The sequence below is a fragment of the Furipterus horrens genome, unplaced genomic scaffold (genome assembly GCF_987537825.1).
Source record: "Furipterus horrens unplaced genomic scaffold, mFurHor1.1.pri manual_scaffold_1, whole genome shotgun sequence".
NCBI lineage: Eukaryota > Metazoa > Chordata > Mammalia > Chiroptera > Furipteridae > Furipterus > Furipterus horrens.
In genome coordinates this window covers 143,431,748-143,458,167 of record NW_028327171.1, presented here as the reverse complement: position 1 = coordinate 143,458,167, position 26,420 = coordinate 143,431,748, and positions in this window count along the sequence as shown.

The window sequence follows — 26,420 nt, the reverse complement described above, 5'->3', positions numbered from 1 at the left end:
CTAGCTTTATTTTTGTAATTAAATTTTATTTTTAATTACATTTATTGGGGTGACATTGGTTAATAAAATTATACAGGTTTCAAGTGTATATTTCTATTATACACAATCTGCATATTGCACTTTGTGCCTGCCACAAAAAGTCAGATCATCTTCTGTCACCATATATTTGGCTCCGTTTACTCTTTACTCAATCCCTGGCTGGTTTGGCTCAGTGGATTGAGCGTCGGCCTGCGAGCTAAGTGTCGCTGGTTCGATCTTCCAGTCAGGGCACATCAGAGAAGGAAAACTCTGACTCCAAAAAACCTCCACTGCCTTGCGGCATACCTCTTCAGGGGAAAGGCTAAGGGAGTAAACCCCGACAGAAAATCCGGAGCTGGAGTCCCTAAGGCGGTTTGACGTTGTAGTCAACACCGGCAACTCCTGCGGCGCACCTGAAGCCAAGCTGTATTGACTCCGTCTTTCCCTTGGACCCTTCAGCTGCGAAGAGAGGGGGGGTCTGCTGCATGGGCAACAGCAGACCCTCCATATCACCCTGCCCAGGCTCTGTAGCTTCAGCTTCACTGGAGAGGACACTCCAGCGTCATCGCAAGATGTTGATTCAACACGGGAGGAGACAGATACCGTGTCACTCCTGAGTCGGACTGCACAGCCATTCTCGGCGGTGCAGATATACTCTTAAGAAGCTACACCATCGTCTCTCGAGACGGACGGCTGCCGACGACGACGACTCTTTACTCAACCCCAACCCCCTTCCATCTGGTAACCACCATACTAATGTCTGAGTCTATGAGTTTCTGTTTTATATTCCACATATGAGTAAAAATATACGGTTCTTTGTTTTTTTTTTGACTGACTTTTTTTTTTTCTTGCTTAGCATAATATTCTCAATGCCATCATGTTGTCTGAGATGGCAGTATTTCATCTTTTCTTAGGACTGAGTAGTATTCCATTGTATATATGTACCACATCTTTTTTATTCAATCATCTATTGAAGGACACTTAGTTGTTTCTATGTTTTAGCTACTGTGAATAATGCTGTGATGAACATAAGGATGTGTATGCATATATCTTTGTGAATAAATATTTTCAAATTTTTCAGATACATGTCCAGAAGACATTGCTTATTCATATGGTAACTCTATTCTTAATTTTTTGAGGAACCCCCATAGGGCTTTCCATAGTGGCTGTACCAGTTTACATTCCCTCCAGCAGCAAATGAGGGTTCCTGTCTCTCCACAGCCTCTCTCTCCATCACTCGTTATTTCCTGTCTTCTTGATAATAGCCATTCTAACAGGTGTGAGGTGGTATCTCATTGTAGTTTTGATTTGCATTTCCCTAATAATTAGTGAATCTGAGCATTGTTTCATATATCTGTTTGCCATTTGTATGTCTTCTAGGGAGAAGTGTCTGTTCAGGTCCTGTGCCCATTTTTTAATTGGATTGTTTGTTTGGTGTTGAGTTATATGACAATATATTTGGATGTTACCTCTTGTTGGAATTGATGTTTGCATATACCTTCTCCCATTCAGTTGCTTGTTTTTTTCATTTGTTGGCAGTTTCTTTCATTGTACAGAAGCCTTTTAGTCTGAAATAGTTTCATTTATTTTTGCCTTTACTTCCCTTGCTGTTGGGGTTAAATTCATAAAATCTTCTCTAATACTAGATTCATAAACTTAGTACCTATGTTTTTTTCTATTAATATGTTGTTTGAGGTCTTATATATAGGTCTTTGTTCTATTTTGAATTAGTTTTTGAACATGGGAACAAACTATAGTCTAGCTTCATTCTTTTGCATGTGGCTTTCCAGTTTTCCCAGCACCATTTATTGAAGAGTCTTCCTTTTCTCCATTGTATGTTTTTGGCTCTTCTGTCAAAAATCATTTACCCATATGTATATGGGTTTATTTCTGGGCTCTCAATTCTGTTCCACTGTTTTATGTGTCTTTTAAGATTTTTTAAAATGGGTTTCTGCAGCTTTCTTATTTTGTATTTACCTCTCTTAGAGTTTACCAATCTTTACTAAATTATGAGTTGACCTTTCTAATTGATCTGGACAGACATTGGCATTATCTCTGCAAGTCTTAATGTCCCATTTTCTTCTTTGCCTTCCTCTATGACTCATATTTCAGGTATATTTGAATATTTAAACATGTTTTATGTGAATCTTATGCTTTTTTCTTTATTCTTTTTCATCTACTTTATTCTTATATTGTTATTGTCCACCTGAAGGTGTTCTTCTCTCTGCTAGATAGCTAAAAAAGGCTGAAATCTCAATGAAATTATGACTGATGTGTTGTAGAACTTGGTTATAATTATTAAGACATTCTATCTTTTGTTTGCCTTGTTTCTTGGACATGACCCTCTTGAGATTTTGATTGAAAGTCTGGTTTATCTTTCTGTCTTTATCTTTTTGAGATTGCAGGAAACTGTGTTTTATCCCCTGGAGTTTCCCAACCCAGCTCTCAGCATTTTAAACTTGTGAACCATTATAATCTGGCAAATATCTTGAAGGCAAAGACAGCCAAGTGTTTGAAATAGTATATTCTTCTGTTAGGTCTTTGTTTTATATAGTCTATAAGGCTCTAGGATTTTTTACACTATTTTTTAGAAAATTTCAAATAAACTCCCAATTATCTTCACAGTCTTGAAATTCCATGATACCTCTTAGGAAACACTAACCCAATGTAGTGAGGTTTCTCAAATTTCCAGACTGTTACTTCTGTACTGGTGGATCATTAAGAGTTTAGCTCATTTCTCTTTATCCCATAAAAGTATATATAAGTTTGGGTAAGCCTACACTGAAAAATGCCCATAATTTGGCTAATTTCCATAGGGGGAAATATATGATGACTATGAAATCTTCTTGGAAATGTTCCCTAAATTTCAAAAATTTTAGTGCTTCTTATTCTTCCTTTAAAAGTTTATGCTAAAAATATTGTAACAGCTATGCATGTATGGTGCCAGGTGGATACGTGAAATATCAGGGGGACTACTTTATAAAGTATATAGTTGTTTAACCACTATGCTGTATACCTCAAACTAATACAGAATAATAGTGAATGTAAAATGTAATTTAAATACAAAAATAAAGAAGTTTATGCTTGTGAAAATGATTTTTGAAGAACATTTAGCTTTTTCTAAATGCCTCAATGGGAGCAGTACCTATTGCAACCTATCACATCTTTCTCCTAGTGGAAATTCTCAGTGTAGTTTATTTTTCTCTTTTAAGTTAGAGTTATTGAAAACACAATTTTAAATACAGTAAAATATATTCTTTAAGTATATGTTTTAATTAGACAAATGCATACACCCATATAATTATCACAGCCACCATAATATAGAATAGTTTCAACTTTACAAACTTTCCCTGTGAACCTTCTTATTAACTACTTCCTTTTACTACTAGTCTCTAACAGCCATTAAGTTTTCTTTCTATATTTTTTTCTATCCCAGAAAGAAAATATAATATAAGTGGGATCATTCAGTATTCATTCTTTTGTGCCTGACTTCTCTCACCTAGCTTAAGGCTTTGTGGGTTCATCCATATTGTTACATGCTTCAATAGTTCATTCATCAATATTACTGAATAGATGTTGATAGATATTTGTGTTGCTGCCAGATTTAATGATTATAATGTCCCTCCCTGGCTGTATATTTCTAGACATCTAGGAGTAGGTTGAGAGCATTTTGGCATATAGGTATTTGGGTAGGCATATTTTTATCTTTTGTAAGTATATACCTAGGAGTGGCATTATATATCTGTGTGTGTATATGTATATACACATGTAAAATATGTAAATACTTTATAAGAAATTGACAAACTATTTTCTAACAGAGCTATATTATTTTGCATTCCCAAAATAGCAATGTATGCAAGTTCCATTTGCTCTACATCTTCATCAATACTCAGTATTTTCAAATTAATTTTAACCATTCTAATTGGTATGTAGTGATTTTAATTTGCATCTTCTAAGATATAACACTATTGAGAATTATTTAATGTTCTTATTTACCATCTATATGTCTTTTTCAGTGAAATGTCATATTTTTGCACATTTTTATTGGGATTTTTTAACTTTTTTATTGAGTTGTAAAAATTCTTTTTATGTTCTGAATATACATCTTTCATCTGACAATAAAGGGTCTTCTTCCTATCAGTTTTCTTTACCCTTTCTTAACAGTGTCATTTTAAATATTAGGTTCTAACTTTGATAAAGTTCAGTTCATATAAAGTTAAAAACATGTAACTAGACAATCTTTGCCTAACAGAGAGATATGAAGATTTGCTACTATGTTTTCTTTTGGAATTGCATTTATATCTAAGCTAATTGTTATATATGGTACTAAGATAAAAGTAAGATTGACAGTTGATTTTTTTTCTTTATTAATGACCATTTCTAGCAGTTATATTAATCCTGTGTCACATTGTCTATTGAGTAGTTGGAGAGCATATAACTTTTATCATTAATTACAAGTCTACTGATTAAGTGGAACTGTGCTTCAGGAGGTGTATAGAAGGAACTATTCCTGAGGTGCCTCATCCACATCTGGAGCTAACATAGATGATGGGGCTTTAAGCTGCTACTGTCAGGGATAGAATTTTTGCAAATCTGGGGAAGTGGGGGTGGATATATTTTCCACCCAGAAGGAACATGGGAAATTAATCATCGGGGGCTAGAAGGTAGACTGTGATCAGCTTCTTCTAAAATGGATTCCCAAAATTTTCTGCTATTCATACTCTTATGCAGTTCTTCCCCTTGAGTGTGGTCTGTAACCAGTAACTTGTTGCTAACACACAGGACATGGTAAATGATGGGATGTCATCTTCATGATTAGGCTGTAAGACTATTATTTTCTTCTTTTCATTTTTGTTATCTCTCTCCATCACAGTCTGATTTGTTATGAATTTCCCTAATGCAAAAGTCCCACATGGCAAAGATTGAAGGCAGCCTCTAGACAATAGCATATGAGGAATTGAAAATCTATGTCCAAATAACTTGTGAAGAACTACATTTGGCCATATAGGGGAGCTAGAAGCAGTTCTTGCCTTAGCCCATTTAGGCTGCTATAACAGAACACCACAGAATGAGTAGCTTATAACTGGAAGTCCAAGAGAAGGTGATAGCATGGTTGGATAAGGGCCCTCCTCTGTAATGCAGACCTCTCCTTTTATTCTCTCATGGTTCCTCTTGTGGCCTAGGTTGTAGGGAGCTCCAGGACATCTTCTATAAAAGCACTAATCCCATTAATGTGAGCTCCATCCTCATGACTTGGTCAGCTCCCAGATGCTCCATATACTAATGCCAACATCTTTGAGGGTTAGGATATCAACATACTAATTTGGGGGGAAACACTGACATTTATATCCTAGTAGAACTTTTCCCAGTTGAACCTTGAGATATCTACAGCCATGTCTGGCACCTCATTGTAGTCTATGAGAGACTCTGAGTCAGAGACACTCAGCTAAATTTTACCTGTATTCCTAATCTCCAAAACTGCAAGGTAATAAATATTATTATTTTTAGCCACTATATGCAGGGTAATTTGTTATGTGGCAATTAATAATTAACATACCAAGTTTAGAGGAAGATGGCAGAGAAGTGAGGGGGAGTCTGTGCTTGCTCGCTCCCAAGACCTGTCTGTAGGTTAGGCTACTTGTGGACAGAACATCTCAGTTAACATCTGGATACTGGCAGGAGTTGAGCCTTGGTGCTGCTGGATCAGAGAAGACCGTCTGGGAGGGACCTGTCTGGTTAGGATAGTGGAGGAGAAAGGGACAAGCCAGGATTTCTGACTGGGTTGGCTCCCTGAGCTGTGGCTGACAGTATGCAAAGACTTTTTAGTGATCCCAGGTTTCCCCAGAGAGGAATCGGGAGGAGAGCAAGGCTCTGCCCACTGGCAGAGCCAGGAGAGGGCCGGGTGGCATCTGGCTCTGAGAGGCAAGAAAGTGTACTGCTGTGTGTGTATGAAGGTGTTTTTCCTTTTTCTTTTTCACCTTTGTTTTTTCAGAGAGGGGAGGAGAGGCTAGGGGTGGGACAAGGTTCTTAAGGAACACCGGAACAGAAGTCACTCATCCACACCCCAACCTTCCCCATGGGTCTCACAAGTGTGCACATGGAAGTGCCCCAGTCTGCCTGCCCAGGTGCGCAACCAACTCCATGGCTGCTGTGCCCAGGCACCCCCCTGGGTGTGCCCCAACAGGCGCAAAACTAACATACCAGCTGCCCCAATAGGCCCACAACAAACCTGCCTGCCAGTGCTCCGAGGCCTCCCCCTCTGCTGCAACAGGAGAGCAACCAGTCCACCTTGGACCCACCCGCTCTGGTTGTGCAACACGTCAACCCGCCCCTGGCCTGCATGAGGGAACTCACTTGCCTCTGGCTGAGGCCAAAGGATGGTGAAGTGAACTAGAGGCACTTTGTAATAAGTTTTGGGTTCTGGCTCTCGAGAAAGAGCTTGGAGAGCAGAGGACTAGTTCCAGTACAGAATCATCCTAAGTGCTATAGGAGAAATCACTTAAGCAGACTGCTCCCCTCCAAGTGGCATCAGCTGGAGGCAGCAGCTCAACAACTGTATACAAGAAGGTCACACCATAAAGGCAGAAAATAAAAGCAGATCAATCTAAGAAGCAGAAACAAGATCAGTGTCCAAAATGGGGAGATGGAATAACACCCCACCAAAAGGAAAGAAGGAATTCCCAGAAGGAGGGGTAGATAAAATAGAAGCAAGCAAACTATCAGACATTGAATTCAAAATAATAATAATGAGGTAGCTCAATGAACTCAACAAACTCAAAGAAAATTGCAATGAACTCCAGGAAAACTACAAAGAACTCCAGGGAAACAACAAAGAACTCCAGGCAAGCTACAGGGAACTACACAAGAATAAAAAAGGACATAGAAACTATCAATAAGAACCAGAAAGAAGTAAAGAATACAATTTCTGAACTGAAGAATACAGTAGAATCCATCAAAAGCAGGCTAAGTGAAGCACAGGATTGGATCACTGAGTTAGAGGACAACGTAGAAAAAAAATCCCAAACAATGCAACAAAATTAAAAAAAAAAAGACTTAAAAAGAATAAAGAGGGTTTAAGAGAACTGCAGGACAACATGAAACTAAACAATATCCATATCATAGGGATAAAAGGAGAAGAAGAGGAACATGGGATAGAAAACCTGATTGGAAAAGTAATAACAGAAAATTTTCCTAACTTGATGAGAGAAAAAGTCATGCAAGTCCAGGAAGCACAGAGGGCCCCAATGAAAATGAACCCAAAAGGCCTACTCCAAGGCACATCATAATTAAAATGGCAACATTCAAAGGCAAAGAGAGAATCCTAAAAGCAGCAAGAGAAAATAGCAAATAACATACAAGGAAGCTTCGATAAGACTATCAACTGATTTCTCTGCAGAAACACTACAAACCAGAAGGGAATGGCAAAAAATAGTTCAAGCAATGAAAAACAAAGGCCTACAACCAAAACTATTCTACCTAGCAAGGCTCTCTTTCAAAATGGAAGGTGAAGTAAGGAGTTTCTCAGACAAAGGAAGACTAAAAGAATACATCTCCACCAAACCAGCATTGAAAAAGATGCTAAAGGGCCTGTTTTAAGAAGAATAAGAAAAAGAGAGGGAGAGGAACACAGAAAGGAAATGAATAAATACATGTCAATAATAACCTTAAATGTAATTGGATTAAATGCTCAAATCAAAAGACATAAGGTAGCGGAATGGATATGAAAAAATGACCCACATACATGCTGTCTACACGAGACACACCTTAAAACAAAAGATTTACACAGACTAAAAGTGAAGGGATGGAATAAAGGATTCCAAGCAAAATGGACATGGAATAAAAGCTGGGATACCAATACTTATATCAGACAAAATGGATTTCACAGCGAAGGCCATAAAAAGAGACAAAGAAGGACATTTTATAATACTTAAAGGAACAATCCATCAAGAAGATATACAACGGGGAGGGATATGATTGCGGGAAAGGGGGTGGGTTGGGTGAGGGAGAGAAATTGGGAGAAAAGAGGACAACTGTAATTGAAAAACCAAAAATAAAAAATAAAAATAAAAAAGAAAAAGAAGATATAACCCTGAAAAACATAAGTGCACCAACATAGGTGCACCAAAATATATAAGGAAAATATTGAAAGACTACAAAAAAAAGATATCAACAGCAACAAACTCATAAGAAGGGGACTTTAACACCCCATTTTTTCAACAATGGATAGATCTTCAAAGCAAAGAAACACCAAGGATATTGAGGCATTGAACAACACTCTAGATAAAATGGACTTAATTGATATATATAGAACTTTTCACCCCAAAGAAGCAAAATATACATTCTTTTCAAAAGCACATGGGACATTTTCAAAGATAGACCACATGGTAGGACATAAAACAAGCCTCAATAAATTCAAGAAAATTGAAATTATATCAAACATCTTCTCAGACCACAATGCCTTGTAACTAGAAATCAATCTCAAGGGAAAAACTCAAAAACATTCAAATTTATGGAGAATGAATAACATGCTATTAAATAATGAATGTGTCAACAATGACATCAAGGAAGAAATCAAGAAGTTTCTGAAAACAAATGATAATGAGCACACAACAGCCCAAAACATGTAGGACATAGCAAAAGCAGCCCTGAGAGAAAAGTTTATAGCAATACAGGCCTATGTAAAAAAGGATAGAAGAACTGCTAATAAAAAATAGACCTACAGGTACAAGAACTAGAACAACAACAACCAACAAAGCCCTGAGTGAGTAGAAGGAAGGAAATCATCAAGATCAGAGAAGAATTAAATGACATAGGGACTAAACAAATAATCCAAAAGATCAACAAAAGTAGGAGCTGGTTATTTGAAAAAATAAAGAAAATCAACAAGCCTTTAGCCAGGCTAATCAAGAAAAAAAGAGCGAGGACCCAGATAAACAAAATTAGAAATGAAAGAGGAGAAATCACAACCAATACCACAGAAATACTATAGATTGTAAGAAATTACTACAAACAACTATATGGTAAGAAATTTCACAACCTAGATGAAATGGACAAATTTCTAGAAACATATAATCTTCCAAAACTAAATCAAGAAGAAGCAGAAAGCCTGAACATACCTATAACAAAGAGTGAAATTGAAGCAGTAATAAAAAAACTCCCAGTACACAAAAGCCCTGGATGGGCTTCACTGGCAAATTATACAAAACATTTAGGGAAGAACTAATGCCTGCCCTTCTCAAACTATTCCAAAAAATTCAAGAAGAGGGAAGACTCCCAAACTCTTCCTATGAAGCTAGTATTACCCTAATCCCAAAACCAAGTCAAGACACAACAAAGAAAGAAAACTACAGGCCAATATCACTGATGAATATAAAAGCTAAAATCCTCAACAGAATACTGGCAAACTGGATCTAGCAATACATTAAAAAGATCATACACCACGATCAAGTGGGATTTATCATAGGGATGCAAAGATGGTTTAATATTAGCAAATCAATAAATGTAATACACCACATAAACAAAATGAAAGACAAAAACCACATGATCATATTAATAGATGCTGAAAAGGCATTTGATAAAGTACAACACCCATTTATGGTGAGAACACTTAGCAAACTGGGAATAGAGAAAGCATACCTCAACATAATAAAGACCACATATGAGAAACCTGAAGCCAACATCATACTCAATGGACAAAAACTGAAAGCATTCCCCTTGAGATCAGAAACAAGACACGGATGTTCACTATCTCCACTCCTATTCTACATAGTGTTGGAAGTTCTAGCCACAGCAATCAGACAAGAAAAAGAAATAAAAGGCATCCAAATTGGAAAAGAAGAAGTAAAACTCTCATATTTGCAGATGACATGATAGTGTACATAGAAAACCCTATAGACTCCATGAAAAAAACTACTCAACCTATTAAGTGAATTTGGGAAAATAACAGGTACAGAGTCAATATTCAGAAATCAAAGGCATTTCTGTAAACCAACAATAAAATATCAGAGATATAAACTAGAAAAAAATTCCATTTACTATAGCAACAAGAAAGTACTTAAGAATAAATTTAACCAAAGCAATAAAATACCTGTACTCAGAAAACTACATAACAATGAAGAAATAAATTAAGGAAGTTACAAATAAATGGAAGCATATATCATGTTCATGCATGGGAAGAATCAACATCATTAAAATGTCTATACTACCTAAAGTGATTTATAAATTTAATGCAATCCTTATTAAAATACTAGCGACATATTTCACAGACCTAGAAAAAATATTTCAAAAATTTATATGGAACCAAAAAAGAGCCCAAATAACCACAGCAATCTTGGTACAGAAGAATACAATAGGAGGAATCACAATACCTGACATAAAACTGTAATCAAAACAGCCTGGTACTGGTGTAAGAACAGACATATAGATCAATGGAACAGAATAGAGAGCCCAGAAATAAACCCAGGTCTCTGTGATCAACTAATATTCGACAAAGGGTGAAGGAACATAAAATGGAATAAGAAGAGTCTCTTCAACAAATGGTGCTGGGAGCACTGGACAGGGATGTGCAAAAAAAATGAAATGACACCAACTTATACCACACACCAGAATAAACTCAAAATGGATTGAAGACTTAAATGTAAGATGTGACACTATAAAAACCCTAGAGGAAAATATAGGCAGGAAAATTTCAGATATCCCATGTAACAATATTTTCACTAATAACATCTCCTAAGGCAAGGGAAATAAAGAAAAAAATAAGCAAACTAGACTACATCAAACTAAAGAGTTTCTGCTAGCAAAAGAATACATCAGCAAGATGAAAAGGGAACCAATCACATGGGAAAATATATTTGCCAATGATACCTCAGACAAGGGATTGGTCTCTAAAATATATAAAGAACTTACACATCTCAACAAAAAGAAGACAGACAACCCAATTAAAAAATGGGCAAAGGCCCTGAACAAACACTTCTCCAAGGAGGATATACAGAGAGTCCATTGGCATATGAAAGAATGCTCAATATCACTAGCCATCAGGTAGATGCAAATAAAAATCAAAATGAGATGCCACGTTACACCAGACAGAATGGCCATCATCAACAAATCAACAAACAAGTGCTGGCGAGAATGTAGAGAAATGGGAACCCTAGTGCGCTGCTGGTGGGAATGCAGACTGGTGCAGCCACTATGGAAAGCAGTATGGAATTTCCTCAAAAAACTAAAAATGGAACTGCCTTTTTAACCAGTGATTCCACTGCTAAGATTATACCCAAAGAATCCTGAAACACCAATTTGAAAGAACCCTTGCACCCCTATGTTCATAGCAGCGTTGTTTATAATAGCCAAGTGCTGGGAACAATCTAAGTGCCCATCTGTAGATGAATGGATTAAAAAACTGTGGTACATTTACACAATGGAATACTATGCAGCAGAAAGAAAGAAGGAACTCCTGCCATTTGCAACAATGTGGATGGAACTAGAGAGAATTATGCTGAGTGAAATAAGCCAGGCAAAGAAAGAAAAATACCATATGATATCACCCGATACAGAAGACTAATGAACAACACAAATGAACAAAATTGAACAAAGAACAGAGTAACAGTTATTAGGGGGGAGGGGGAAGGGAGAGAAGGGGGTCATTGGGGAAGAGTTTAGTAAAGGAACTAATATAAATAACACATGAACACGGACAACAGGGTGGGGATTGACTGGGAGAAGCGGTGGGTTGGGTGGGGGGTAGCAATGAGGGAAAAAGTGGGACAATTGTAATAGAAAAACAATAAAAATGAAACTAAAAAATAATTAAAATACCAATTTAGACCATCACTATTTGTTGAAAATGTTGTTTTTTTCACCACTGCATTACCTCAGCTCTTGGGTTGAATTAGCTATAAGCAGTTACCCATAAATGTATGGATTTCTTTGTGAACTCTTCATTGATCTATAAGGCTTTTCTTTCACTAATACCACCATATTTTGATTATTATAGCTGCATTGCATGCGTCTGCTGCTCCATGGATTACATTTTGAGAGCCACCGCTCTAAAAGATTAAGAGTCAAATGTACATGCTCTAGTTGTTACCTTGCTAACATTACCCCCTAAATGCTTAAATTTATGTGAGTAATTTACACTCATGAGCTTGTCAGGAGATTTGATCTAGGTTAATAGGAACCACTTCACAGAGGATGTATGGAAGGTTACATGACCTTTGCAAATCCCTCAGTGGGAATTTATATGGGCTATAAGATCCCCTTGCCTCAACACAAGACAACAATGAGGAGAATCTCATCACTGTGGTGCGGGCCAATGCTCAACTTTATCAGAAACTATATTCTTGCTGTGCTATTTCTTATTCCCTCCTTTATATTGCATTTCTCACCTCATAACGAATTTTTCCTGATGAACATTTCCTTAATGCATACGTGCAATTGAATCTTTTTCTCAGGCTCTGCTTTAGGAGACCCAACTTAAGACACCAAGAATTTCAATCATACATATTCATGAATATTTTTAGGGTAATTTATCCAAATGCTATAGAAAGAATAATTAATGCATGAAAATTTGGTTGGACAAAGTAAAAGAATAGAATCTCTGGAATTTATCCAGAAGGTCCATTTCACTGTAAGTTCTGTCTTTAGGTAAAATTTATGAAGTGCTTAAGAATATGGGATTCTCAAGGAAAAAAATAAAAAAGGACATATTTTTTTCATAGTGATTCCCTAAAATCCAGTAAGACAGATTAATGAAAGTGTAACCTTTGAAATATGACCTAGCATGAGAGGACATAGAAAGCATCATTCTCTCCATAACCACTGTCATTTCAAAAATTGTACTTGAAAACTCAAAATTTTAGTTTCTAATTCTTATTGGAGAACTGCATATTTATCTTTCAATAAAAACAGGAAATGTACTTAATATCAAAGTGGTTGGGAATGTTTTAATGTAAAGATATGTTCTCCAGATAATTAAGCAATAGTTTTGAGATTTTACCTGTGGACATCACACACAAAAAAGATTTCACAGGTTTAACTCTGAAGTGGTTGATGGAATACCTATTGCAGTAGAAAATTCTGTGCCTCTAACTTATGAATCTAGATCTCATACTTAGTTATCAGCTGTGGAAAATAGTGAACATGACTTAAACACAGCTAAACTGGAGTGAAAACAGCATAATTGAAATGTGTCACTTTTCTGTACTTAAATATATATTTGATTTTCAAGTCAAATACTTTTCTAGTAAGAACTAGACTGTTAATGGCCAGTCTTTAGACTATTCCTCAAGATGTATTTAAAGAAAGATTTTTGCTGATATACACAGATACGTTAAAATAATTGAAAAGTTTTCAATTAGCCTTTCTCTTACAACAGGTTGTCTACTAGGAGTTTAATACATGAAGGAATTTAAAGTTGTTATAGAGACATTTCACAGTAACCATAGAAAGAAAAAGTGTTCAAGGTTTCACAGAGCCTCATGATTAAACAGAAGCTCAATTAAATTTGAACATGATTAATAAAAAGAAGTGTTATTGATGTTAATAAGCAAAAGGTAAGTGACAATATAGATTGAACCAAGCATTATAGATAGAGTCAGGAGAAATGTAAATATTAGAAACTGTAATTCAGTCTTCTCTCTAATAAGCTGATGATTATATTCTTGACACAGAAGAGCTATCCAACGTTTCAAATATATTAACTCAAGTTTAAATGAAACATTGTGAATAATGATTTATTTATAGAATGGATTGGAAATTTTGGACTATGAAAAATAATATATATATATATATACATGTGATTTACTTTGAAAATAAAAAACAAGTGATACCTATGCTTCCCATAGAAAACATTTAAGAAACCTATAAGGTAAAATATTTTTTTAAAGAGAGGTGGGTTATGACATAATTAGAAACTACTTTTTCTTTAGGAGAGCTAACATTATAAAGAACTTTATAACTGATCTCATATACATAGATAGATAAGTAAATGAAGGTGAGCTACAGTTTCAGATATATAGATATGGATAAGATACAACTACACATTTGTAGCTTCAACTTATCTATATCTATATTTTCCATCTATTTTTCTGTCTTAAATATATTTATCTTATCTAGCAATCTATATCAGTGGTTAAGAGATTTCTCAATAAGAGAATTTAATACTTCTGAGTCTTGGTTTTCTCATTTTAAAATATGGAAGACAGACTATGATTTTCAAAGTCCTCTTTTTCCTTTAAACATCTTTAAATTATGATATTCTCTAAGACAGTGGTTCTCAACCTTCCTAATGCCATGACCCTTTAATACAGTTCCTAATGTTGTGGTGACCCCCAACCATAAAATTATTTTTGTTGCTACTTCATAACTGTAATTTTGCTACTGTTATGAATCATAATGTAAATATCTGATATGCAGGATGTATTTTTATTGTTACAAACTGAACATAATTAAAGCATAGTGATTAATCACAAAAACAATATGCAATTATATATGTGTTTTCCGATGATCTTAGGTGACCCCTGTGAAAGGGCCGTTTGACCCCCAAAGGGGGCATGACCCACAGGTTGAGAACCGCTGCTCTAAGACATTTTCTACTGTTACAACTTTTCATGAATATTTAGTTCTTACAAATTGATTATAGAAACTAAATTATATCATTTAAACAAAGTGTATTTGGATATAGCCAATCAATGCTAATTTTATTGTTACTTTAACCACTACCCAGCACCTTGTTTTAGGCCCAACACATTATAGGAATTATATCTACATTGAATATCTAACTTCTTTCAGATCTTTTATCTGATAGAATTCATGTAATTCATTGCAATTTTAAGATGTGCAGTGATTTCTACATTTGTACTGAAATATTTTTCTCAGTAATTTTCCTATCTTAGATATATTTGTGTGTGTGTGTGTGTGTGTATGTACAGACATGACACTTAATCCCCCCACCTTTCTCATAATAAGATCAATGCAAGAATAACCACCTTGACTTTACAACTTTTCACAGATGAATTCAGTACCACTTCAGCCTCTTGCTATGTTCTGCCTGCACAAGGGAATGTTTTTTCTTCTTCTTCTTCATTCCACTTATAGGATCTCTGTCCTTCTTCAAATAGACAGATGTCTTCATTTATTTGGACAGTATCCTGTTACAAGTGTCTGCATTAATTTACTGCTATAAAAATTGAGATCAGTTATAGAAAAAATATGATAATGTAAACAGAGTGTATTAATTTGATTTGAAGAAAGAATGTTAGTTAAATGTCATCAGAATTATCACCATACAAATACCAATTTAGTGCTTTGAGTTTGCTGTATAAAGAATGTGTATCTGACCAATTGGGTAACATATTATATCAGAATTGTAGCAATACTCACATTTTGTTTAGCTTTCTGCTCCTACTCTTGTGTTTTCAATTTTCCTTTTTTTTTCTTTCTTTCTCCCTTCTTATATCCCTCCTTCATTCCGATCCTTACTTTATTTTCTTCTTTCTTTTAATTTTCTGTGGGTCTGACATGGATTCCAGTAATTAACGTTATAAGGGACTCTGGAGAAAGAATGTATTGTATCATCTCAAATATGCAAGTTTACATGCTGTCATATGTTTCTATTATTTGCATGACAGTGTATGAGAAAAATGTTTCTTTAGCACTTGTCTGTGCTTTTGTTTCCGTTTACCAAAATAAACTGGTAGTTTTATATTTGTTAGCTCAGTAAACTTTATGCTGTTGGCTCAGTTATCCCCTTGAGGAGTGAGGTTTAATAGAAAACTGTGACATTCTGAACTAGTAATTAATTCTAAAAGCCTACATTTGGAGATTCATTTGGATCTCATGATTGAAGTTACAGCTTGGTTAGTTTTGACTTTAAGCTTATATTTCACTTTGACTAAGTAACCTAGAAACTAACACTCTTTTTTGGAGAAGGAAATCTCTTAACTTCAAAAAGATGAACATGTTTGGTGTCACGATATTATTTTTAATGATTTGAAAAGACACCTAAGTTTTGGGACTTAAAAATTACCCTACTCTTACTGCTTACCATTGCAGATTTCCTTATGAGTTTGCTTTGTTTTTTATCTTAAAAATCTCAAAATATTTTACTGAGGTGTAATGAAGAGTAAAAAAAAAAAAGTAAAATAAAATAAATTAACTAAACATTTTTCAAAGGATTGAGTTGAGGTTAAAGGTTACCACAGGGCTCTAAAGTGATCTGGAAATAGAGTGTAGGGATGAAAGCTCATGCTTGTTTTATCAGGTGAGAATTACAGTTAAAATATACAGAGCACTGTTCTCACATATTCACAATGAACACTAATATTGTTTTATGCTAAAAATCTTTCATTTTTCTTACAACAAGCATCCACATTTTAAATATGTTTCAAACATATTAAAGTGCTATTTTTTGTTCTATGTTCATTTGAAATATATGTTGCATTTAAACATTTTTCTATATACATTTTATGAATAGGTAAAAATATATGTTCCCTATGGATGTTAAAATAAATTATATACATTATAAGTTATATAAATAAATATTACACATACACTTTGTAATGTTTAAAAATAAATTGCTATTACATGGATAAAAAGACATTACATTGTAAGTTAAATCAAAGCAGTATAAAAATGAAAATTGTACTTTCATATCTAAAATATTTGGATTCTAATTTTTCATATAAAATACGAATACTCTCATATTTAAACTGGAATGATTTAAATCACCTGAAGATTTGGAAAGATCTGCTTATATTAATTTTCAAGATTACTTACACAAAATATAGCATTCTTCAAATTTTTTTCACTTTCAAAAAAAGTTACTATGTTTTATTGTTAATATATATCTTCAAAATTTTGTATAGGGTAACATTAAGAGTTTATAATATAAAAAATGCTCTACCTATAGCAAGAATAATTTTTTAGATATTTCATGGAACTTTTTTCTTTATTACATTTTAATTTTTCTAATATTTAGCTTTTATTTTTATTTCTTTTTTTCTGTTAATGCTCCCAACATATATGAGTTATTGTGGGTACTTAAATTTAGATAGCTTATTAAAAGTTTTTAGCACTAATTTTATGAGACCATTAATAAATCTATTTTGATAGACATTATAATCTCGTTTCTTATTTTACTCCTTTTCACCTGACTAATTTTATCAATATTAAAACACTATGTATCTTATTTGCCTAAGAGAAATGTGGCAGGAAAAATATTTATGGCAAACATAAGACAATTTGTCAGAGTAAGTTATTTCCTTAGCCTACATTGTTTCGTAAATAGTTAATCTGTTTTATGATATTGAATAAATTGATTTAACCATTAAAATACAGATAGATAGTGATTTTAATTTTTAAAATCAAAGAAATCAGACAAGTTGATTATTTTTAATAATTTATCAATTTGATTAAATTACCAAACTATTAAACATAATGTTTTTGTTTTACTCTTCAATTCTTACTTAATCTCTAAAAGTACTTGTGATCAGAAAAATAAGAACACACCACTCTTCCCATTTCAGCTGCCCTATTAATTTCACAGCTATATAGTGGGAGACATGTTGAGAGGAAATATTAAAATACTGTAAGGCCACATGGAATTATTAAAAACTAGGATGAATCCTCTAAATCTTTGAGACAGCTATTTGTCAGATGCTTTTTCTTAAAAAGAAAAAAAAACCTCCATACTTTACTAGAAAGCTATAATTCACAGCTGTTATTTCAAGCAATGTTTCTGGAGCATGGTCAGAGGAATATACTGGAACATTGCAAGAGGAAGAAATTAGCCAAATTTATCATTTGCTTTTAATTTTGCATTTTCATTCAATTAATTTTCCTTACTTGTCTAGCAAGACTGAACTCATCTTAAAAGTCTTAATTTCTTTTGGCTCAATGTAAATTATGATGCCTGAGAGTATAAGACTATGAAGAATGTGGGCTATTTGGGGGGCCTGCTCTGTAATTATTATTTTTAGACAGGAAAAACAAAAGCATTTCACATACTCAAAGAAAAGGTTGTGAGTTTTGAAAGTCATCAATGACTTGTCTTTTATTTGCTCTAAATGACGAGCTTAACAATTGTCACAGAACTCACTAGTGCATTCTAAAAATCTCATTCTGTCATCATAAAACCCTGACTTTAGCAACATCTGTCTAGAGCTGGACAGAGCCTCAGTGACCTTGTGCTAACATTGGATCCCTGGTGGTCAGAAAGCAAGCAAGAAAGGTAAAAGCAAAGAAACATGTAAATGGCTTAAGTGACAGAAAAGTACTCTCAGAAGGAAACCCTTTCTTTTTTTCTTTTTGCTCATAGCTGTCAGCGATAATTCTCTGAATGTATTTTTGTTTTTGAATCAAATAAGAATCAAAACAGAAGTTATATGTTATTAAACAAACAACATTAGTGATGGCCTCAACTATTTTTTAAGAATTTAGCCTTTTTTTTTTTTTTTTTGCTTTGTTACCCAATACCCTCACAATTACAAAGTGTCAAAACATTTTTTTGTTGTTGTTTTATTGGGATTATACTGTAGATTTGACATTATAACAAAACAAAAATATTACTAGATAATTACAGATAATGAGAAAGAATGGACCTTACTCTTGCCTCTCTTAAAGCCAATGCTAAGAGATTAAGAGATTTTATTTTCCTTTGCCATGACACATGGGGTTGATATAGATTGATCTTTATTTAGGTCCTTTCATTTTGTAAAAAGTGCACTTTCACCTGGCCTAGAAATATGAATTCTTGCCACAGACATTCTTCTCAGCAACAATGGAAATAAATTAAATGTACAGGTGTATTATAGCTGTTTATTTATTTTTTTCTGTAAAACATTATCTACATATCCATTATCTATCTATCATCTACCTATCTATATCTTTTATTCCTTTGGAAGTCTCATGTCACAGTAAAACATTTTTTCATGTTTTTTAAAATTATATTTATTCATTATGCTATTACAGTTGTCCCAATTTCCCCCCTTCCCCCAACTCCATCCAGCATCCCCCCACTCCCTCAGGTAATCCCCACACCATTGTCCATGTCCATGGGTCATGCATATAAGTTTTTTGGCTACTCTATTTCCTATACTGTAGGTTTAATAAAAGAAAATGCAGAGAAATTCTCTTACTTTCTTCACTTTATACTTGCAAATTTTAGACATAATTTCTCCTCATTTATCTTTGAATAGATGAACATACCTTTGCTAGGGGCACATGATTGAATAATAAGGCAAGTTGTTAAGCCCAATACACTTCTCTTGGCACTTAATCAAATCAATCACTCTGGAGCATACTGAAAAAGATGACTGATTATTAAGATCTTCAGACAGTGTTTAAGTGCTTTAGACTGTAAAAAAATTATTTTTTGCAAATCTATGTGAAATGTACTTTATCAATGTAAATTAATTTCTGTAGCATATCTGCAAACTCTCAGACATATAATTTCTCAGCTTCACAAATACTTAAAGGAGCATAAATTTCTCCTAAGTATATACTCTTCCTAGGTTTTTTGTTGCTGTTGTTTTGTTTTTTACTTTGCCCATAAACATTTAGGAAAGTTCAGGAAACTCACATATCCAACAGAAGTTTCCAGTTCCACTCTGCCTCAAGTTCACAAAGACAAAGCAGTAATCTATCTGCTTTATTTCTTTGAAAATGGTGTTCTTAAAGTACATCTTGCAGATAGATTATCTATCCCTCACAGCAAAGCTTCACAATGGGAGTCTAATAATTGTTCCTTTTCTAATTTCACTAAATGAGTTATAATTATTTTATGTCTGTTTTATGGTTACTGAATAGTATTAACCTAAACTCTAATTATAATATAGCTTTCAAAGAAATGTATGGACACCAAATTGATGAAGAGCCAGCTTATGTAGGAACATCCCATAAAGCAGATACACAGCTAATAGTTTTAGGAACAGCATGTTAAAACTCAGAGGCACAATTCATTGTGAATGAAACAGGATGTAAATTCATTGAGTTTATATCTTCCAAGGCTAGATAGACAGGAACATACAACTCGATTAATACGAATAAAATAAATTTACAGTTAAGAAAAAAATTCTGTTTTCCAATATGTATTAAACCAATAATAGATACTTTAGTCCCAGAGGTACTCTCAATGTGCTCATTTAGTGCCTATCAAGTTATTTGGACTTATAGCAACCCTGACAAAATAAATACTATGTCTTATAATTGAGGGAAGCAATTTTCTAAAAAGTTTAATAGCCACTTTCTATTTTTAAATTCTTAATATTGATATTTTAATATTGTAATAAAAGAAAAGAAAATTGATCTATGGATTTATCATAAAGAAATGGTAGGGCAGATATGTTCTTTCAATGAAAAAGTCCTTTACTGAAAAATAATATATTTTAGTGGGATATACCTTAATGTTTGTCAAACATTTTTTGAAATATTTTCATATGTTATGAATTATAGATATTCAGACACAAGATTGAGTGGATTCCCTTTGCAATACATTGCATTATTAATTTTAAAAGTTTGGTTTTACTGCAATAACTGGTAATCAAAAGCAATCATCCCTTAGCCATAGAAATATTCACTCAAATGAGCATATACTGTTTGCCATAGAAATATTCACTCAAATGAGCATATTTACTTCAACATGTTTTTCATTTTATTTCTTTAAATTTTGAATATTAAAAGCTTTACAGTCTATTTTAGAAATTGAGTATATTATAGATTTCTTTTAATTTGAAAATTTTCAAAATACCCAGTTTAAATCATTAGAGGCTGAATGTGTATTGATTACTTTATGGTGGCATGAGGAAGGTGGTTATTTCAGTCTGAAAAAAAGAAAGAAGGCTACCTTTGAAAGTAATGTTTTTAATAAAAAAAGTTACAAGACACATACTATTTTAATTTATGTTGATATAAAATATTTAAATGACTGAATTAAGCATCTTTATGTACATAGCATATTGTTTGTAAATTTCTAATCTTATTTATTACTACCTGTGGAACATTGACTGTCATTCCTAAAACAATGATGATACTAACAATAGCAGCTATTATTTAATAGGTGTTTATAATAAGTCAGACAAGGTCATTATAATGACTATCTTATAAGGAACATAGTAAACTATAAGTATTATAAATATCACTATTATTTAGGTGAAAAACCCAGGTCTCAGAGAGTTGAATTCAATAGCTTCACTATAATGGTTTAATTGTCAGTGCTGAATATGAATCCTGGAATGTTGTCTCCATTGTCTCCAACCCAAATGTTTTTAATCAGGAGACTGCAAATTCACATTAGCTTGATTGTCTTTCTAATATTTCTAATAGGCTAATTGTATCCCACAAGAATATTCTCAATTTTAATACAGTCTACCAAATGCTTAATGAATATTTGTAATATGTCAAGAACTAAGATAATAAGGTATAGTTTCTTGCCCTCAAGGGGGTTCCAGGCTAGTTCTAAAAGACTGATATAAACATTTAATTTTCATATAATGTGATAATACTATGAAGAACATTTCTAACATGGGGACATACAGTACAATCTGTGGAGTCTAGAAAATACTTTCTCTAAGATATAATATCTGAACTAAATTCTTAATTGCTGAAGAATTAAGGGATGTAAGAGAGTTATTACAAGCAGAGGAAACCTTAGAATGAGAGCTCAGAATCTATCTAATCAAAGCTGAGTAAGATATTTTAAAAGTTTATGTCTTTTGTGTTGGTCTTTTTTCTTTATTGGTTGGAAAAATGTGAGAGTAGCAGGAGAAGGCTGAGACAGTGAGACAATGATCTGATTCTTCATCATTTACTACTCCATGCAGCCATGAAAACAGGTCCTAATTTTCCAGACTACACTCATTTCCAGATTCTTAATTCTATCAACTAATTTAGTTATTATAATGACTCCAATGCCTGGAATAATTTCTATAACAAAGTGTGGATATGGCAACTGTCAACCTTATGATTTTCTAATAGTCTAGCAAGAAATATTTGGTGTTATTGCTTATGTATAAGTTGAATTTTGACTCATTTTACCTTTTTCCATTTCTTTAAGGCTGGACAAATTGGTTGAAAGTCTGTGGCCTGTGGGCCTCTTTCCTTGATTTTAATAAGAAAAAAATGCTGTTTGCAGCACTATAAATGTTTGATATTGGTTTAAAGATATAATTTGTTGTTAGCATAACCTTTTGACCTTTTTTTCTAGTTCACAAGACTTCTCAAAGTGAGCTTATTTGAATGGCTAATAAATTGCATAGCTAACAAATTCCTATGTCTACTATTATATCTCCTGGCACTAAGCAACCTATTTATATACTAGAAAAATAATTTGATAAGGAGTTCTATAATATCAGCATTTCATAATGCTTGCCTCCCCCACCCCCAGTTACTAAGTAAGCTGTGTTATTTTCTCTTCACTAGATTGGCTATAAAACAACATCTGGGTCTCTTGAGTTTATAACTTTTGCTTCCTTTACACTAGTTGGGTATTCCTATAAATTTACAATGGGCTTCCATCTGCTAAAAGCTTTTTAACACATTTATTTTTTATTCTTTACCTTGAATTCCAGTGGCAATGCAGAGTTTTGTTGTTGTTGATGTTGTTACTGTTATTTTAACAAAACTGTATATATAATATGAGAAACCATACTGTAGTTAAGCATTCGCTCAGCAAAAGGTCTGCACTTCTAGCAACTGTGTCATGACCTCTTCTAGAAAGAAGAGACTTCTTCATCTATTTGGGTTCCCATTTCAGCTACAGCAACACACTGAGGCAAAATTATTCTTTGGTTCCATGTCCCAAAATTTAAAATGGCAAAAGTATTTTATGACTATTTGCTGTTAAACATTGCAGTTTTACTGAAGGTTATAAGGTAGAGATTACACAATTCCAAATATACTCACGGAAGAATGCTGTTTTCTCATTCTAACACATTCTATATATTCCTTTCCTCTCCATCTTCGAAGTGTGACCTTCATGGTTTAGTATTATCATGGGGAAAATCAATAACTTTGTACAACCTAGCCTTCTAAAAATGGCAAACATAAAACACTTCTCAAATTTATATTTACATAGATTATAGAATTATGAACAAATGTTGTACCAGGATTCAGACATTTTCTCATTGGGCATTATATCCTCTTCCCTCCCAGGAGTACTACCAAATGGAGCTATCTATGTGGTCAGTGACAAAACTGACTAATCTTTCTTTCTGGATTTAATATCCTTCTAGCCAAGAGGTTGGAATGTTCTCATCTGTATATGACAAAGTTTGCTAATCTACTCTGTAAGCATTTATTAAATTCAATTCACTTTAATCCCCAGGAGTATGGAAAAAGGCATAGCACTCAGCCATCTCCCAAAAGACTGCAATTAGCTCAAGAACTGCAGACATTTCGACGTCATTTTTCTTAGTGTTGATGAATCTGAAATCACCTAGTTTTTATTTAGGGCTCAAGTTTTTATCTTATTAAGTTAAAAACCAGAAGAAGAAATGTGGTTTATTAAACTAAACAGAGCTTCAGGGGTCTAAAATCTACCATTGAGCTAGTCCAGTGGCTGCTCAATCATCATTGATGAATTATGAACATTTACCAATATAAAAAATAGATTGTTCTCTTTTTCTCAATATACTAATGTTTGTAAGAAAGTTTAAAGGAAATAATTGTTAACATTTGAATTTCTCTTGATACTTCTAATTATATAATCACAAGGCTGTGCCTATAAACCACATATATTCTGTATGTTCATATAATTACTAAAATGGATTAGTGACTTTGGGGCATTTTGCATACACCAATAATTTTTTTCTAAAGAGGTTAGTTGTTTTTATTTGCTTTATACCCTACAAATATCCTACTTTTTTCCTACTACAGTACCCATCAGTAGACAAACAAATAAAAAAGCTATGATACATTTATACAGTGGAATACTGCTTGACCATGAAAAAGAAGGAAATCTTACCTTGTATGATGGTCTGAATGAACCTGGAGATTACTATGCTTGCTGAAATAAGCCAGTCAGAGAAAGATAGATACTATATTATTTCACTTATATGTGGAATCTAATGAACAGAATAAACTAACAAACAAAATAGAAACAGACTTATAGAGAACAGACTACGGACAGCTGTGGATGAAATAAGTGAGGGGATTAAGCTAGAAAGAAAGAAAGAAAGAAAGAAAGAAAGAAAGAAAGAAAGAAAGAAAGAAAGAAAGAAAGAAAGAAAGAAAGAAAGAAAGAAAGAAAGAAAGAAAGAGAAACACAGAAACAAAGAAAGAAACAAATAAAACAAACAAAAGAAAATAGTATGTTGTTTACCAGTGAGGAAGGAGAATGGGGGCAGGTAGAAGAGAGTAAAGGGGGGGGATAAATAATGACAGAAGGAGATTTGACTTTTGGTGGTGAACACAAATACAATATACAGATGACATATTACAGAATTGTACACCTAAAAACTATATAATACTGTTAACCAATTTAATTTCAATAACTTCAATAAAAAAATCATTGAATGAATGACTGAATAATAAATGGAATTATATAAGTATGAGGTCAAGTAAACAATATCTAAAGCCCCTTTAATTATAACACTTTTGCTCTTCTCTCGCAAGTTTAATAGCTTTTCTTGATTAAATACTTCTTCATTTGCAAATTTTAAAATTATTTAAAAAATCATGCTATTTGATCTCCCTCTGATTTCTATATTTCTATTTTGATTAATAACTCATTTGTAGAACAACTTTTTGGCCTGCCCATTATATTAACATCATTATGCGTTTTTTTGCTGTCAGACTGACCTTTTAGTCATTGATTTACATCTCAGGCTCAGTTTCCTCATAATTGAGTTCTTGGTTGAAGATAGTGTTGCTGGTTGTTTCTTTTTTGTTTGCTTGTTTTCTATTGTTTTATTTTTTGTAACATGCCTAACATTTTACAATTTAGCTCAACAAAGAGTACACCATTTATTCAGGATATTCTAAATCAGTCCAGTCCTTACACTCCTAAATTCCAGAAATGGTCAATCATTGGTAAGTACAATTCTCTACATTTTACAATTTCCTTGTCCTCTAAGTAATGAATCTCTTTTTAATTCACTTTTTCCTTTACATAACTCTTAGATGTTTGAATCTAGTTGTTTCCTCTTCAACCTCTTCCCTAACCCTATAGTATTCAAAGAGGTTTCTTGACCGTCGTCGTCGTCGTCGTCGGCAGCCGTCCATCTCGAGAGACGATGGCGTAGCTTCTTGAGAGTCTATCTGCACCGCCGAGAATGGCTGTGCAGTCCGACTCGGGAGTGACAATCCCTGCCGCACTTGTTACAGGTGAAGGCAGATGGCTGTTGTTGCTGCTGTTGACGCTGCTTCCGCCTCGATCTTTTCTGGGTCGCCTCCTCGTTGCGCGCAGCCTCTGCACGTGACGTACCTTGCCTGACCGCGAGCCTCCAGGCTAGGCGGTCGTCTGCTTGAACTTCCCATGTGTTGAGATTGATGGAGCATTGTGTCATGTCCTTTTTGCAGATGTCTTTGAACCGCAGTTTTGGGCGCCCTCTCATCCTCTGGCCTTCTGCTAGCTCGCCGTAGAGGAGGTCTTTGGGAATACGGCCTGCATCCATTCTTTTGACATGGCCGAGCCACCTGAGGTGTCTCTCGCTAAGAACTGCATGCAAACTGCTCATATTGGCTCGCTTCAGCACCTCGGTGTTGGGGACCTTATCCTGCCAGGCGACATGCAGGATGCGTCGCAGGCACCTCATGTGGAAGCTGTTGAGTTTCCTTTCGTGCCTTGCATAGGTGGTCCACATCTCACTGCCATAGAGGAGAGTGCTGAGTACGCAGGCTTGGTAGATGCGCAGTCTGGTTTTCTCAGTGAGGCTGGGATTGTTCCACGCTCGCCGGTTCAGTCTGGCCATAACTGTGGCTGCCCTGGCGATTCTCCGGTTGACCTCCAGGTCGACTGACAGAGAGCTCGAGATGGTGGACCTGAGGTAAGTGAAGTCGTTGACAACCTCCAGGGTGTACCCGTCGATGGTGATGCATGGGGGAGTCCCCGTGCCTTGAGCCATAACGTTCGTCTTCGTCAGGCTGATGGCTAGTCCGAACTCCTTGCATGCGTGGGAAAGGCAAGTGACTAGCTGCTGGAGTCCCTCTTCGGAGTGTGATGTCAAAGCTGCGTCGTCGGCGAAGAGCATCTCACGGATGAGCACCTCTTTGACTTTGGTCTTGGCTCGTAGACGGGCCAGGTTGTAGAGCTTGCCATCGGATCTGGTGTGAATGAAGACACCCTCGCTGCAGTCCTTAAAGGCGTATTGGAGGAGCATGGAGAAGAAGATTCCGAACAGCGTAGGCGCGAGGACGCAGCCCTGCTTTACTCCGCTGCTGACTGGGAAGGCCTCAGAGGTTGCGCCGTTGTA